Source organism: Rhea americana, unplaced genomic scaffold, assembly GCF_003343005.1.
Source record: "Rhea americana isolate MKP2758 unplaced genomic scaffold, rheAme1 scaffold_36, whole genome shotgun sequence".
Taxonomy (NCBI): domain Eukaryota; kingdom Metazoa; phylum Chordata; class Aves; order Rheiformes; family Rheidae; genus Rhea; species Rhea americana.
Genome location: NW_028186490.1, coordinates 5,055,068 through 5,072,849, shown reverse-complemented (window position 1 = coordinate 5,072,849; position 17,782 = coordinate 5,055,068). Strand labels below are relative to the sequence as shown.

The window sequence follows — 17,782 nt, the reverse complement described above, 5'->3', positions numbered from 1 at the left end:
TTTCATAGATATCATCAGAATCATAGAAYGGTAAGGTTGGAAGGGACCTCTGGAGACCATCTAGTCCAACCCGCATCATAGCCCGTAGGGGGATGGAACCCGTGACCTTGGCACTAGCAGCACCACGCTCTAACCAACTGAGCTAAACCTATTTATACCAGATATAAAGGGCATTTCAACAGGAAGACTGAAAATCACAAATATTCTGACTGACCAAACAACAGCTGCTACTACCCATGTCTTAAAACCTGAACTTCACCCCAAAGCTTTCATGTTTCTTGGCACATCTCTCGGGTGCTAAAGGGTGATCAGCTCTGCATGCACATTTGACTCCTGGCACTCTACAGCCCTCCTTAATGCAGCAGCAACAGGCAGCCTTGAACACTTCTGTATTCCACATGGGAGCATAATGAAGTGCTTGCTCTTCTTTTACTAGAGTAACTTTCAATCGTTTAACAGAAATAACCTATAAATGTTCATTTACAAAAGATACAGTTACAAYCTATTATACACAAAACAAAAACTAGTCATGTGTGTCCCAATGTTCTTTCTACAGAGCAACTTAAATGCAAAACACAATTTTGTGCAGTGGACAGCGCTTCATTTTCACAGTTTTGAGGAAAGGCAAAAAATATCTACACAGCTTAAAGTAAATGAGAGGTGCAGCAAGCGAGGGAGTGAGAGAGGGAAGAAACATCAAATCCTTTGAAKTAAACCTCACACCCAAACTAAGCTATGCTTAAGGTCACTACTGCTGCTTGAAACTTACTAGTTTTGTTGTGTGTCAGCATCCCTTATGAGATAAGCCCAGAACTCTGTATACTAACCCAGCACCATTATAAATGGATACAGACCTCTCTCAATGCTCAAATYCCATATTCATTTGGGAAACTAAGCCAGTGACTGCTATCTGAAGAAACAGCTTTTGAAATATCATCGAYTTCCTGAAGAATGCACCAATTTATCGAGCAGAGGTTTTCAGACTGTTGTATCTCATTCGATAGCATTAAGCTTTTCTTTTTTTCTTTTATGAACCAGCTAAAATATTGAAGGGACTACTCTACAGAAGACATTTATTTCCTCAAGAACCTAACCACAGTTGTCTGCTAAGATTGTCAAGGACTCAACTTCCTAAAAACCTTGAATAAAATTATAAATCTTGCCTTTTAGCATATTAGGTCCTACTTTGTTTCTAAATGTGGAGACTGTGTAGTCAAAACACTTCTCTGTGCCTGAGATCAAGTCCTCCATTCATTTTTAATATGTACGTGGAAAGACTCTTAACAACATTATGCCATTTCCTATGCCACAAATGTGTCATAACTTACCGCCCAAACTCCTTCCGTAGACCACACTRTATATGAGGCTACATTACCTTGCAGCAGAGGCAGAGACACCAGTCGCACTGCTCACTATACAACTTCCTTCAGACTTTATTTTGTGACGGTCTTTGAAATTATCAACTGACAACCACATGTAACCAACAAAATCAACTGTTTACTTCAGGCTATGKCCTGGGGTACGTGAAACCAACTCCCTGAAAATACAGCCAGTTACCAGCACTATTTCTGGCAGGCAGAGCAGAAGAAGCCAAAAATCATGGCATGGAAATCAAATTACCCTTTTACTCTTACCAGGATCTTTGCAGATTAGGGTTGAACAGCGTTAACAGTAAGGCACCGCTGCAAACAATGTTCTTTAGCTGGTCACACTCTATGGAAATATCCTTATGTAGCAATTAACCTCAAGAGCTGCCACTCAAACTTACCTCTAGGACGCATATTCCCTGCAAYACCCAAGGCTCTTACTCAGTCTTTATTCCTAAGAAATGCAAACTGGTTAAATCCGGAGGAATAGTATAAAAATTTGCATTAATACGAATACAACTATACTTCCAAGAGCAGGTTGGTTGAAACAACTTTTTCGATTAGAACTTGTTTTGACTTCAGTGTCCTGTATAGTTGGATTTACATCAGTTCTATCCATTCATTACAAAAGAAAGAGTTCAGCCATGACCTTGAGGTGATATAGGAGTGGTCGGGATTACAGTATACCTTCAGCATACACACCATTTCACAGGTCACCCACTTTGCAAGTGAGGACACAGTTTATATTACACAAGTACAAGGGTTACGTTACGCAAGAGCCTTCAATGTCCTCCTAAAAGTCCTAASTAGTTAAGGAACAGGAGAGACATTTCCCTCCACAAGTCATTAGGAGTGATTTAGAACGGCTTGGCTTACTGCAACACGAGACAACTAAGGCATGTGGCCTCAGAAGTGCTAGCAACACACACATGGAAAAGGAGGATCAATAAGACCAGTAAATACGGTATAATGACAACCTGCATTTGGAGCAGCCTATTTCAAGTATTGATTTCATGTGGCTCTACAGTGAAAATATAAGCTAGGCAGGTCTCTTTCTAAGCACTGGTTCTCTCAATGACATCTCAGACACTTAAAACATTATCTGAAGTTTCTCATCTGAGTGATTGCACTATCTCCCTCTCCTCCCCCTGTTCGACCCAAAGCTATTTTTGAACTCAATCTTCTTTCAGTCTCTCTGCTGAGAGTAAAGCCTTTGATTCTTCCAGAAATTTGGCACCATCTTGGAGAAGTGGGCACTGCCCAAGATTCTTTGCTCAGAAGTCTTTTGTTTTCCATCATCTTTTTTGTCACTCATTTTTATTTATCTACAATTCACTCACTTTGTCTATTTAATTGATTGCTACACCCTTATATTTCTTCCCCTCTCTGTGGGGAGGCCACTGTTCCACAGCATAGAAACTTAAGAGAACCACCAACTTCATGGAAGTGAATTTAGCAGACGTTTCTCCTTTGCACTAAGTTAGTTCAGTGCAAGTGATTTTATACCTACTAAGTATAAACACATATGGAGGTATTTAAGGCATTCTGTCATTCATACCAGTTTCAAAGACTGAGAACTCTAAAGTTCAAGAACATAAAAAGTGTTTTCAGAAGATACTGTGGCCTCACCTCACAGGCATTTTCATAAGACTTTTAAAGTACAGGCACCCTCTGTGCATTTGTATTTCATAAATGTACAGTCTCTACATTTGAACAAGTATTTCAAATTGCATGTAAAGGCTAGAAATGTGACACCTGTGCTCACACATTTAGCCTTGAAGCTTCAAGACAACGCGCTCTGTGTTTGTGTGTTGCCAAAAAAAACCCCAAAAACAAAACAAAAAAACCTCAAAACCCCAACAATACAAGTTTGCAAAAGCAAGAAGGCAGACATCCTGCAACGTATACCATCTCCATCACAAAACATTACTACTATAAAAATCACAGCAGCAGTTCTGATAGCTTATGGGATTACATAGACGTCACAGTAGTAAATTGGTTGTGTATGTATTTATATGCAAAGAAATAAGTCCACGAGCTACAGAAAATGGAGGCAAAACCTTCAAAAAATGCTAGATGTTGTCAAAGGTACGTCCTTGACTAATATCCAAAACTGAACACAACCCACTGAACTGTTTGCAAGAATCCAGCAACCTTTATACACCAAAATGAGAAAATCTGGTCCATTCCCTTGTGACCAGTATAAATCTCGGTCAGCAGGTTACAAAACAAAGTAGTTATTGGTTACTCAGAATCTTTACTGAGGCACAATTTGACACTATCTATTATCTACAACCATGAACCCTACTGTGCAGGAAGGGAATAAACATTGAAATGAAACTTCACAGCACTTCTTATTTCTAAAATATCCTCCTCAATTCATCAATGAGATTCATTCCGAGTAAAGAATCTTCCTTCTGTAAGAAACTGGAAAATGAACCTGAAATCAGTTCAGCTTCAGATAAATACTGCTAATACTTAAAGCCAATTGATAATGGCTATTAAAAAAAAAAAAGTTCTATTTATGTCAGATCTACTTTTGAGGTTCCCTGTTGAGGGAACATAATGATTTGCAGGATGATTACTTTATTATGCAAGTATTCAGAGCTTACTATATAGGCATTATCTTTTAAGATATGTGGGTTTTGCAACCAGACCTGCAATCTTTGCATCTCCCTGACCAGTCCTTATAAGAGGCTAAAGGCACAAGTTGGTGCAACAAGTTTCTGTGCCAAAAATACAGCCACCAGTGTTTCAAACTGACTGCATCCAAAAAGAAACAGTGGATTGCATTGCCAAAGCCAAACTGAAGCCTATACTCCAAATGTTTGCCCTCAATAAGCTGTGAGAAAAACATGCTTTAGCTATGTAGCACCGGTGAGATCAGCAAGATTATGTTAGTCAAGACGGAGAGATGCTGAATTATGTTAACCTTAGTGTCAAAGAAAAAAAGTTTTGCAGCCTCAGCAAATATATTGAAGATGTATAACTGGCATAGTAATATTAAGTGCCAGGCCACTTTTCATTTCTAGTGCATACAGTCTACATTAAATACCTGGTGTAGAGCACACATTTGATTGGAACAGCAATGATCTCTGCATCCTGAACTTCATGCTATTTGCTCACTGCCAGACCATGATAACAAGCACATATCCTTTTAGCAGGAAATTGAGATGCAGAAGACTCCCTAGTAATACCTCATTTAACTATATAAGTAGAATAAAACTCTCTACATAAAGCACAAGCTCATAGCCATATGTGCTCGTACATACTTTTCCAAGAGTTAAACTATTACTTTTTGTGCCAAATTAGAGGGGAAAATGCAATCTGAATCCATTTTATCTACATGCTTCTAGAGATCTGGTATACAGATGTATAATCAATATTTAACATTTTCTATTTTTACTTAAAAATGACAGCTCATAGGAGTAATTACTAACCACATAGATCAGCACAGAGACCCTCTCTCTGGAGAGCTCTTTGTCTAGGGACATTTTTAAAGAAACTCCACTGATTTTCGCTTCAAAAAACATCAAACAGAAATGGTGGAGCAGAAGTGGCTTCTTGCTGTACATTTTAAAGCACAAGCTAATGTATCTAAAGCAACAGCAAAAGTGAGAGATGGCAGTCCACTAAGCTTTAGTGAAAAATTTATCTTCTGCAGAAGCAAACTGCTTAAAACTCCCATAAAAATGAACATGAAAAGTTTAAATAGGTCTTGGGCAATTCAGCACATCTCATACTGGCATGAATTGAGCCCATTTTTGAACAAAGACCAACACTAACTTCCCCAAATCCCCATACAATATGCAGTCTTACTGCTTTAGTCATGTGGAAAATTAGTAAACAGAAGAGTGGCCTGGCTCTCTACAGTCCTTGATACAATCTAAAATATAGCATGAACAGTATTTTAAGGATTGTTGTATGACAGAATATAACATGCAGTTGGAACATACGACATGCCAAGCTGAGTTAATCCTGCGGTCCATCCAGGTCACTATTCTGTCTGCAATGATGACACCAGGAGATACATAGGGAGGGCACATGAGTCTAGCCATTATCTGCAGTTTATTCCTGTTTTACTTCCCAGTATCCACAGTCAGATGTTAGAGAGAACATTCCTGCCTGCTTCTTTTGGTATTTGTTCATGGACTTTATGTCTGTATCTGTGTTTAACCTGTTGATACTATCTGCCTTCTATGGCAAGAACTCTGCCAAGTAAGGCATTTTCCCCATTAGCATATCCAGTGCTCCTGTAGAAATATGAGTCCTGCAACATTCCCTAATAAGTTAAGSCTATTTTTGGAAAGAGGACCTGAAAGTCATTTCCAATACCCTCAACACTAAACACACCTCTTGCTCYGAGATTCTTCTAAAAATTTCACATGAAACACAGCAAGAAATCACTATACAGGAACTTGGGCAATATTCTAGCATAAAGAAAAACAATCTGTTCAAATAAGCAAAGGGTTGTTTTGGGTCCCCCTGCCCCGATCTCTGCCAAACAATCTGGAGCACAGAAAGAGCAGACCCTACTCACATGTCCTACACACAGGATTTTAGSTCTGCCTTTTGAAGAGTTTATCATCCTCTGACCCAACTGCACTTCACTTCATCTTCACTGGCCTTAACTGATASTTTGATTGCTTTCTCTTACATTCGCATCATCTCAGAAGTTGTAGATAAACTCAGTGAAGGCAAGATGAGGGAAGAGTCACTGCCTGYACTGGAATTTATTTCCTACCTGTCAGCTAGGCTACTTCTGTTAAGGCCACCTAGTTTCTTGCAGAAAAAAATGATCYAAAACTACTATTTATTTTATTTTTAAACTAACCCAGCTCATTTTGTCTCTAATGGTGTATAGAATAATCATATTTAGCCTGCAGATCTGAAGACAGTAACTCCAGCCACAGATAGCAATAAGCTGCTGAAAACAGATGCTTTTCACAGCCTAACATCTCTCTCTAAATTCAACCAGAGCTGCTTGATTGATAAGSACATTTGAGAAGAAGGTTCAGAATAGCTACAAGAGACCATATGCATGATCTTAGAAGGAGTCTTCYAAGGCACAAGCGGTAGGAGATAGGTGTCCATCTCCCTTGGACATTCAGTCGCAGAAGAGTGCCCTGCCTCTTCAGGAGATTAACATTAGGGATCTGTGCTGGAAAGTATTAACCTTGGACCTCGGTATTTCTCATCGTTTTGGACAGTAAATGATACCTGCTGTGAAAGTGAAATGCTCAGATGTATGCTTATCTATCAACTGCTTTGATTCATACAGAAAAATTCTCAATAAAATGAGAATTACACTTTGTTAGGTCTTCCTCCAGCTGAGGCAAGCCTTTTCAAAAAGACTCTGAAAACCAGAACTGAAGTGCAAGTCCTTCAAAATCTGTTTTTTCCAGCTACACCATCAACCATCATGTCTCTTTTCCCTTTTGTCACTCTCTGCATTTGTTAACAATACAAGCAGCATACAGACGGTATGATGGGCTGAGACACAGGAAGAACACTGGTGAGTTAGGTGTAATTGTTTTTTTGTTTGTTTGTTTTTTTTTTTTAAAAAAAAAAAAACTCTAATCTACATATTTGGAGAGGCAAAGAAACACAGATTATATGATTCACCCTTGACATTCTGCCAGATAACTACAATCCTGCACAATGCCCCCTAATGACCTGAATATAATACCATACTGTTACAGTGTCATTTAAATACTACAGGRCTCTTCTTCCAGTGGCGGTATAGTCTGCAGACTTAACAAGCAATGGACAGGATTAGAGCGCCACTAAAATACCACTCAATGCTGCTTAAATTTCAAATTAATTCAAGGAGCTAAGTCGTTACGCAACTGTGCCTTTGCACAGATACATTCACCCAGTTGTTTTAACAATAGCAATTTTAGGAAAAAAGGTTGATACTGTCTTTTTGAGGGTTTTGCTCAAATGGAGAAATAGGCTCAAAACAGTCAAGTGCCTTAATGCAGTGGTGCATCAAGGCTTATGAAACACAGGAAAACTTTGGACTTTGGACCAAGTAATAATTTGAGAAAAATTAGCTCAAATATTAAGCGAGTTTGCAGTGATGTGCTGATGAATCATTTTATTATTTCATAATAAGAGACAACCAGTCTGGTTTTCTCTAATGTTTCACAATTTGCATATATGTGCACTCACCTGCTCTTAGTCCTTGACTGTACTGCTAGCTACTCTCCRCTGCTTCACAGACAGAAAATTTCCTGATATTTGAAGGGACAAATTCTAGCTGAAGTAAACAACACAGCTGCTGGTAACTGATGAAATCAGAACTAAACCAATCTATGCCAGCTGAGGATGTGGCTTTCAAGCCATGCTGAGCTCTAGTTTTCCAAACCTAAGTAAACAAACTTYGGCTTTTTACAGTTCTATTTTTATGTTTTTCTCCTTTTATATACATGTAATTCCTGTTACTAGCATTTATTTTATATATTTAGATTTTTGTAACTACAGCACTTTAATACTAAGAGATATAGATCCTTGATACTTAGTTATAAACAATGTACTGTCTAATTTGCTAACAGACAAAGTAGGGGAAAGGTAGACAAAAACAAAGAATGGGCTAATAGTAAAAGCAAACCTCTCCCCTCTGGAATTTTGCCCATTTCTAACCTTGTGTTCAAGTTAATTGCTGTTTCGCAGCTAGAATACCAGGCTAGTCACTTTTCCTACAATCAAATTCTTTAAACCTGGGGAATGTTCCCACCAAATATATTAAAGAAACAAAAAAAAACAAAATAAATGATCAAAAATAGTGGTAAATGAGGAACAGGAGGGGGCCAAAGATAGGGAACAAAGATGTGTGGTGGTAAATCTCTATTTGGAATAATTAATCTTTTTCCTCATTAAAACTGTTACCTACTTCCTCATTCATTAATATTGTCCTTGTTTATTCATGTAGCTAGCCCAAAGATTTTCCACTCCCTCCAAATATAATTTCCTGCTATTGACAGACACTTTTCAAGTGCTGGATGTGTGTATGTCTACATGGCATATTGCAGGCACAGGCGAGCCTTCCTGGCCACCATCCAAGCCAACTGCAAAGGAGCCAGCTCCAAACTGGAAGCTGTGTAAGCAAAATTAGCATAGCAGTAAGCTTGATCTAATACACCCTGCCGAGCGACAGAGCTTATTAGCTTGGGCTCAACACCATGCTAATGAAGGCTATGGGGCTTCTGGTGTGGCTCCACGCAGAATGTGGCCAGCCAAAGACACACAGATCAAGCTCGCATCTGCCCACAGAACACCGCACAGGTATATCCTTCTCTTGGGGTGTACCCTCCTACCGCCAGGCCCATGTCTTCCCTTCGATACGAACTCCAAAACACTCTGAAAGCAAACCGACAGGATGCAAGTTTGACGCCTATGAGGGTTGAGAGCAGATGGAGAGAAGGGGGATCTCCAGGCGGGAATTTCAAAGGCAGTATGAGAAACAAAGTACCAAATACTAAGCCAGGGTAAGAGGGAAGGGGAGGGCAAAGTACTGTATGACTCTGGGAACTGATAATGGAAATAAGGAGCATATCACYTAAGTCATCAACTCATGTCAGCTCCAGTGCAATACTGACTGAAAGATATTACCATATAGCAGATGTTCAACGGACTGTAACTGATTGCCACCAGGCAGGTATCAACCCTACCAAGCAAAAGGAGAATCCTCTTCACTGGTGGCCTTGGCTGTAGTTTAAGAGGAATCCTAAAGAAGATGGAGAGCATAGAGAACAAAATATCTCTTATTAGACTAGAACCTGAGAAAACAAAAAGAGTTCCTTTCATCATAGTTTATATTAGGGGCAATGTTCACCTAGAAAGTGGTCAGCACTATCTTGTAAGGCAAAGTAATTGAGTTCTGAGCAAAGTGAGACAATAATCAAAGGAGAGTAATGAAATGATCARGAAAAAAGAATTAAGAACGGATGAAGAGATCAAATCTGTTTATATTTAAAATGATATTAATAAAATGGTCAATGCAAAAGCTATACTAAACTGAAAACAGCCTAAAGAGGTTATTTAGCTTCTGCCTACCCAGTAGACAACAAAAGAATGAGAAGATATTCCATTAAATTAAAAGTGCCACRTGAAAAGGCAACAGAAAGATATACCTTTTTATTCAACATTTAATTATATTGTTGAACTCATTGCCACTAAACTGTCACTGTGGCAAACACTTCACGTCTTTGCTACTGTTCATGTCTGTTTTCTTTCTCCTCTAACTGTACTTGTAAAGCAGTAGTTTTAGTTTTCACTTGTTTACACTTTCCACTGGAAAGGACAGGTACAGCATAGGAAGAGAAATAACCATATGTGATAATTGTAGATATGCTTTCTACATAGTCACATTTCAAAGCTGAATTAGGTTTATTTTTATTTGTGAGATTTTACCTTACATTGGATACACAGAGGTTTACTATGATTTGTTACCTCAAAATCTTTTTTTTTTTGAAAAGTCTTACAGTGCAAACTACACATTCYCAAGAGAGTACAACTAGTTTAAATACTTTGACCTGATAATCCCTGATWATCGATTTGGGCCATACACCTGCTCACATTTCATGTAATACTTTACACATTTGGATACACAGATTTCAGTCACATATCTTTATGATTTAAGRCAGCATTTTAGTCACTGATAGGTGCTTAAAGGATTTTTTTCTCCTCCCTCTTCCCTGTCCTTTCATAAACTTCTAAACGCCATGAAAAGCTTCTCCGTAKCAACATAAAATATTTCTGGTACAGGATACAGCAAAATCCTGTGGACTCACATGATGATGAGCAGACTATTTGAATACTGCTTCTACGTTGTTGCCCTTCAGAAGAGGATAGCCTAATGGTTTAAAGCAAATCATTAAAAATGTCAGAAAAAGACATGTGCTGAAAGTACCACCTAAATACTAAAAGGCTTGTTTACATGATATATTTRTACACTGCGTATTTCTTTTGGTCTCCTTGTTTTCTGTTTAGACAATATAAAACTAGGATAAATTTGCAGTGTATCTGCAGAAGGTTCATTTATTTTTAACCAATACTGTCCTGTCAGTATAAATTCATCAAGATAGAGAACTCTATTAAAAATGTAAGTTATTTTGGTTGCTTTTCACTATGCTGAAGCTATGTCTTTCTCAACCAATGTCAAAGACAATTAAGAATGTGGAGCTTCCCAGAGTAAGTTTCAACTACGATTTCCTTTGGCCTACCTACACAAAATTTCCTTAAAAAGACTTGGGAGAACTTAGGTGGCAAGGAGCAAAGCCAAATGACATGAAAAGTTATGCAAATATACACATTACCAATAAAAAATAACTTTAGGGACTATTTACACATTCTCATAAATGCACAGAACTTACAAAACATTAAGATATACTAAGGAAAAAGACAAAACATTGGAATGTTTCCAAAAAATGAAGCGCTCACACACTGCTTCCTTTACCTAAAGACCTGGATTTGTTCTCCCTTTTCACCTGAAATTTACTAAGGTGTTAGAGAATTTTACCAAGCAGCACAGGACTGAAGAGAAGCAAGACAAAAGTTAACATTTTATTCAATTAYACTATATATTTCTTGGGTATTTCTCTGCAGTTGTGTGTTCTTTTGGAAAAAAACATGTAGAAACAGACAACATTTAACTTAAAATACATTTTGCCTTTGAATCAAGTTTTACTTTTCAGAAAGATAACTCATAAATTCTAGGGCATTTATATTAAAACCGATCACTGRAAGAGTATTTTYCCCCCACATGCAGCTGTCCAGTACAACTTCAGGATTACTTCTATCTCCATACCATTTCCTCTCACTTGCYTTCTCTAAATATATCCCAATGGGTACTGACATTCCAGACTATGCCAATCCGGCAAAAATGACCAATTATCACAGTATGATTTTTACRTCACAGGATCTGAGATTTTTTTCCCAATATCCACCAAGGTAAGCAGAAGTAAAAATTGGATTATCTGTTCTCCAATCCTTCCGTTCCACCCCCACTTCCCAAATACYGATTTGCAAGGTGCATATCACATTCTGAAAACAGTGGGAACATTTAATGGTTTAATTCACTGCCTTTAGAGTCAAAACATGCCTCAACACAGCTTTATAGATAGCAGAAAAGCAAACAGAAGTGACTCAAACATCAGTGGCCAAGGCAGCAATTGCTGTACCTTATCTGCCTACCCTGACAGCATGACAGCACTTCCAAAATTATCACAATGTTGTCAACCAATTCTTTCTGTATTACTTTAGATGCAAAGGTGCCCATATTTTCTTTCATCTATTTTTCTCAACACAGCTGTTTCTGGAAGGGCAATTTCCCTTCCCCARACTCCAGCCTTTTTTCCCTGCTGTATCTTTGCCTTATTCTTCTTCCTACCCTAAGACCTTACCAGCTAATTCAATTCATAATTTTGCTTCTCTGCCTTTTGCAAAGTCCTTGTCCTACGATTTTCTGTGTTGCTTTCTCACCTGCCCACACAGGTGTGCAACGATAGGCAGCAGGAGGGAGAAAATGTGGCACATRTGGCAACCTGGTATTACACGTTTATTCAAACAGAACTCTTATTTTAATAAAGTAATTGATGCTACACTTCCGCACCTGGGCAGTATCATTAAATAATTAAAGTCACACCAAAGATGAGCTTCAAAAMGTTTGGAAGGGAAGAGGAAAAAGGAACAAGGAAGTCAGTCCTGCTGCTAATACAGAGAAGCCAAGCTCTTGTTCAATTCCAGCTCTACCCAGAGACTCCTGCTAATACRGCAATTCAGCACTTGAATTTGGAAACAGTTATGTTTTGTGCTTTAAAGAAAAGCTCTGTGGCAATCTCTGCTTCTTTTTGTAACCTCTGATGCAATTACTAATCAGCAACAAATCCATATTGATATGGTTATAAAATTTCCACTAGCTTTCAGTCAYCTATCTGTAGTACAGCCTCATGCTGCATACTGCAATGTTTCTATGATCATTTTTCTCAGGGGTAAAGCTGAAATAAACAGCTCCTGCCTCTGGCCACTTGTTATAAACTCCCTTTGCACTGCCATCTCCCCCTCCTCCCCAGTTGTATTAGGACAGCTTTGCAGTGCTACATAGTGAACTGAACTGGTTAAGCTAAAAATACTCATTCAWCCTCCCCCCTCCCTCCCATTTTTGCAGGGTTATTTTTAAAATGGATCAGTTCTCTGTCCTGGTTCAACAAGAAGCTCAGTGCAATGGTAAGGCAGAAGGGAGGAGAGGAAGCAGGAGGGAAGGAGGAAGAGGAAAATGCCATCTCTTCCAGTCCAGAGGAGTAAGAGGGACTGCAGGGTCTACTTCACCCCGCTTTGCCACTTCGAGATGACATATCTGTGACACTACAGACTAATACAGAGGTTCTCACAGTCCATCCCAGTTTGAGTTGGTGTTTGCAAAGTCTCAAAAGGAACATCTGTTATTCTCAAAATTAGAAAGAACAGGTCTGCATAATCTTAACTCTTGTATCCCAGGAGCCAGAAGTAATTCAGTGCTTTTCTAATTTGACTTGGGGATTCTACACYGCAGCAGCAGGGCTTAGGAAATGGCTCTTCACTGCAACCTTGTTTGAGTGATCATCTTTTGTTTGCATTACTCTAGTTTGCAAGATGACAGCTATCAAGTCAGATTACAGAATGCCACTTACAGTGACACATGCCAAAAGTGAACCATTAAGACCATCTAAATAGCAGAGTTAGGTTTAATATTTAGGTTGCCAGGAATTACATTCAGCAAGAAGCAGTTTTACACAAATGCAGCAATAAAAACAGGGCCTCTTTTTTTTTTTTTTTTTTTTATTTTTTTTTTTTTTTTTTACTTTCTCTTTAAAAAATAGATAAATTATTAAAATTCTTTGGCTTGATTAGATAAAAAATGTGAATTCCAAATTAATACAAAAAGATCTAAACTGTAATGTATTTTTGCTGCCAAAAAAAAGGAAAATAATAATAATAAAACAGTCTTTCTAAAACCCCTGTTCTTTCTGCGTGTTTATGAAGCCTCCGGAAATACCACAGCAAACATTCCAGCTCTACAGCAGTGAGGCCATGTGACCTGAAGGCACAGCAAGCAACTTCWTTTCCCTGAGTTTCTTGATGGAATAGAAAAGGGATGTTTTTTTCCCTTTTAAACCACAATCCAAGTCCAGGGAAACCTTCTGCAGACTTTCAAGTGCCTAATTTTAAAACAGGGTTGCTTTTTAAAAATGATTGGGCTGCATTTCTATGTCTGCACATACTGATTTTATAAGAAAAGACCAGAGTCTTAGACCAATATTCAGTGGGCGTAACATATCGTGTATTTTTAAGGCTCCACAGAAAACATTTTAAATATTCTCTAAAGCTGCTACTATAGTTACATTCAGTACTACTGTTTTTCTCAATAGAGCCAAGACCTTTTCCCAGTAAAAAAACATGGCACAAGTTAAAACCATCTGAACTTCCAGTCTATTAATGAAACTTACAGCGCTATTAATGAAAGAATTTATGCATACGACCTTTACTGTTACCAAAAATTACTAAAAATGTGAGCTTGAATACAAGCATTCACTTTTACAAATAATCATGTGTAAGTACTTGCAAGTAATCATTTAAAATGTGGGAGTAGGGATGAATCATACTGCAATAGTTGGGTGTCCATTGAAATTTGTGTTTTGGCTTAAAACAAAGCAACACTACATAGAAAAGAAAATAGCTTTGCAGTACAAAAGCACAGCAAATGGCAGGCACACTCCGCTAACTTGCTTTAGTAGTCATGTCAGAAATGCTTCTAATTATCAGAGGTAAAAGAGGGATGGCATTTCTGCTGCAAGCAAGTTTTACACTTTATTCTTTCCTCTCCCCTCTCTTCCAGCCTATAAATATTAGTCTTACACATTTTTCTCTCATACATCTCTTGAAAGGTTGAGTTTTTTAAGGCTGATAGCAGACAGAAATGTTCATCAAGAAATGCCTTTGGGTCAACTGTCCGTAGCTCATCAAAGCGTAGCACTGAAAATATGGGGGGGGAGGAGGGAAGGATTATGAGAGCATCATATAGCAGATTAAAAAAAAGGGGAGGGRGGGAAGCAAAAGAAATGCACACACAAAAAACCTTGAACACCTATGCTCTAATGATCATTAACTTTATTGCTTTGGAAATGGACTGTTACCATCCACGCACCTTGGTGGCGATGGTCACAAGGGTACTGACACCTCACCCCTAATTTCAGCTGCTATACTGCATTCACAACAGCTGTAAATACACTAAAGTTTCTTTAACAATATCTTCCAGTATAARGAAATGCCATGGGGATGTGATTACAAGTGAATAGGACCCATGTAATAATGACTGGAAGGCCAGCTRGTCCACAAGAAAACTAAGATGTGCACCAAACCGCTGAGAAGCTCCACAATGTCCTGAAAATAAGGCAAAGGTGAGACTACCTATTGCTTGACAAAATTCCTAAAACAAAACAAAATTAAAAAGTAAAAGTAGGGGAGGGCAACAAAGAAAATATGCAAAAACTTGGGGGGGGGGGGCAGGAAGAGGGGGAAGATGGGAATCTTGGGGTGTCCACTATCTGTTTTCTCATTCTGTACAACAGGACATGAGATACTGAACATATCATTATTGAAACTATTCATTTGTACTCAGGGATTGCTAGTTTGTTATAAACGCATATTTATCGGAAACAAGTAGAACATATTACTGCTCTGTTTTACAGCTTGAATGGCCCATCCAAAGAGTAATTTGTTTGTATTCTATATGAGGATCAATAGTTATACCAGGGATAGCCCAAGGAATGTTTATGCTGAGAGCTTTGCTTGCAGTGTTTCCTTTTTGCAATCAATTGACCAAACAACAGGACTGCTTCTCAAAACAACAGATACATTTTGACAGTCATCAGATCAGCTGTTAAAGCATAAAACCTGATGCAGTGTCTGGAAAAGGTAAGTATTTATATAGAAAACAAGCTCAGAAGTATTTGAGCACCCGATGGACCATGAAAAACCTTCCTACCTGAATATTCCACACGTGTCTGTCTTCCTCTCAGTAGCTGATGACTGTTTCAACGCCCTCACATAACAAGATCCATTTTCCTGCAATAAAAATATGAACAGATCATACGTCCATTCCCTGAGTAGCATGGTGCCATCTGAACAAGCTTCCAGAGCAGGTCTTCAGTAAAGGGCCTTTAAMTGTCCCAGGAACAAATCTAGAGCACCAGATTTGAGACTGTGTCTGGGGCTCCAGACTAGTTCTGCCATGCCCAAGCTTTTGAGAATCACTTCGGCAGTCTAAAAGTTCTCTTGCCTGTAAAAATAAGATGAGGAACAGATAACTGAATTCTGTTCAGGTTTCTATCAAAATTTATTGAGTCAAATGGTAAGTATTTTTTCAGTTAAATGTCATACTGAAGTCTCTCTCATTCTCTATAAAGAAGGTACTTGCTGACTGTTAAGAGCTAAGTGTTATTAAAAAAATAAACAGTTCTCCAACCTCTGCTTAAATGGATAAGCCAAAATACCACAAAAAACACCATGCTGTCTACAGCAAAATAAAGCCAGTTTACAGATTACGCTGGCAAAGCACTGTGACTTCCAGGAAATACTTTTTAATTATAAAGAAATACTGTAAAAGGAGACAGTGGAATGTTTACGGGCAGCATGTATTTTGTTACATGCTGTTTCAGCACTCAGACAAGGTGTCCTTATAGGTTTATGYTACTAGGCACTAAAATTCAGCAAATACTGCAGGAAAGAATAAAATGAGTACCTAAATCCTTATACATATTGCCTTCTCTTTTGACTCATTTTCAAATAATTTTCATATGAAAGAWTTTTTTTGTCAAACAGAGAAATGAAAATCAAGCCTTACAAAAAAGATATATGCAATTTGTGAGACCAATCCAGAATCCCACCTAATGACCAACAACTGTTGAAGCAGACGCTTTGATAACTCACRATGCAAAAGTCACATTTGGACTTCGATGAAAAATGTAGAATAAATTAAAAAACTCAAGTTGTTACAAGCAACTTTTTATTTGCATTTAGTATTTGTTATGCAGTCATATCCACTGTCCATCAATAATTCACAGAGAATAAAAACATCTCTGAAAACCTATCTGTTAAGAACAACTGTACCATCAATGATATGTATAGTACCACTAAGGAACAATCTGCTTCAGACAGGAGCTTTGCTGTTCTTCTTGTGCCACAATAAATGCCAATTTTAGGTAAGTTACATATTGACAGGCACCCTGGGTGAATGATTGGCTTTTAAGGCCTCATTGAACTGTGAAGGTTTTCCCCTAGAACATACTTATTCTCATCAGAAATTTTCCCCAATGCTTTATGTCCTGCTTATACAAGTCAGGAAAAACATGTTAATTGATTCAGATTTAGTATGTGTTAACATGACTTTCTCAGCTAATACAGACTCGGTCTTTAATTAAGTTGGAATTAATTATTTATCTAACTTTGTTCCTCCAAAGGATAAACTTTTGTTCCGCCTGCTCTAGGAGCTGGATTTCATTCAAGGCCGTGCAACTGCTACAGGCTGGCAAATCAGTCTGTAGCATTTATTTGGCGGCTTAAACTTTACCTCTCACTTTTCTCTCCTGGATGCTTGCTTCCAACTCTGCATTTGTGCAGCTGCACGGTTAACTGGATCAGGGAACTAATTTCATTCAGCACGTTGTCTCATAAACAGCTGTGCCAACACAACACAGGGAATGGGCACAAGGGCAGGAGCAGTCAGCCACGACGGCAGAGGGTAGGGACGGGGGCTGCTCACACCAGCTTAAACTGCGCTGTCCTAAGCTCTGCAGCCAGCGCTTCGCATCACTTCTTCGTACTTCTTCCCATCTGCTAAACCCACAGCTCCCGCTTCGTTTTGTAAAGCACCTCTTAAAACGACCATCCTACCAGCACTCCTGTGAATTCACAGGACAGACAGCCCACCCCTTCCCCAAGCGAGGCTCAAACACGCTCCTAAGGACCCTGGCACTGTCCCCCCCCACACACAAACACCCCTCTGCCCCACGGCTTCCCCACCGCACTGCTCCGGGCCGCACCAGCCTCCCGCTGCCTCCTCGGCCGCAGCCCGCTCCGTGCCTTCCTGCCGGCCCCAGCTCTGCCAGCGCACCGCTTCGCAGGGTCGCTCTGGAATAGATTTGGTTTCTAAGAAAAAGCAGCTTTTTAAAGCCTGATTAATGTTCTCATCCTATTTCTAGGACTTCCAAAACACTCACACTAGCACAATTAGGGGCAGCAGGCGATAACCTGAAAACGAGAATAATTATTTGGGAGAAGCGGGGCCACCTGGGAACTCCTTAAGACCGGCAAACTTCTCCCGACAGGACACGTGAGACCGCGGCCCGCCCGCGGCCCAGCCCGGCGCCGGCAGC

The 17,782-nt window shown here is 39.0% G+C and overlaps 1 protein-coding gene across 5 annotated transcripts in view; it reads right to left on the bottom strand.

Moving 5' to 3' along the window:
• Positions 1-17,782, bottom strand: part of ZMIZ1 (zinc finger MIZ-type containing 1) — a 342,873-nt gene that overhangs the window by 217,887 nt on the left and 107,204 nt on the right. For all 5 annotated transcript variants that reach the window (XM_085312311.1, XM_085312315.1, XM_085312314.1 and 2 more), the window contains exon 3: positions 15,394-15,473. The gene's annotated coding sequence lies outside the window, so the exon portion shown is untranslated. The remainder of the gene's footprint in view (positions 1-15,393; positions 15,474-17,782) is intronic.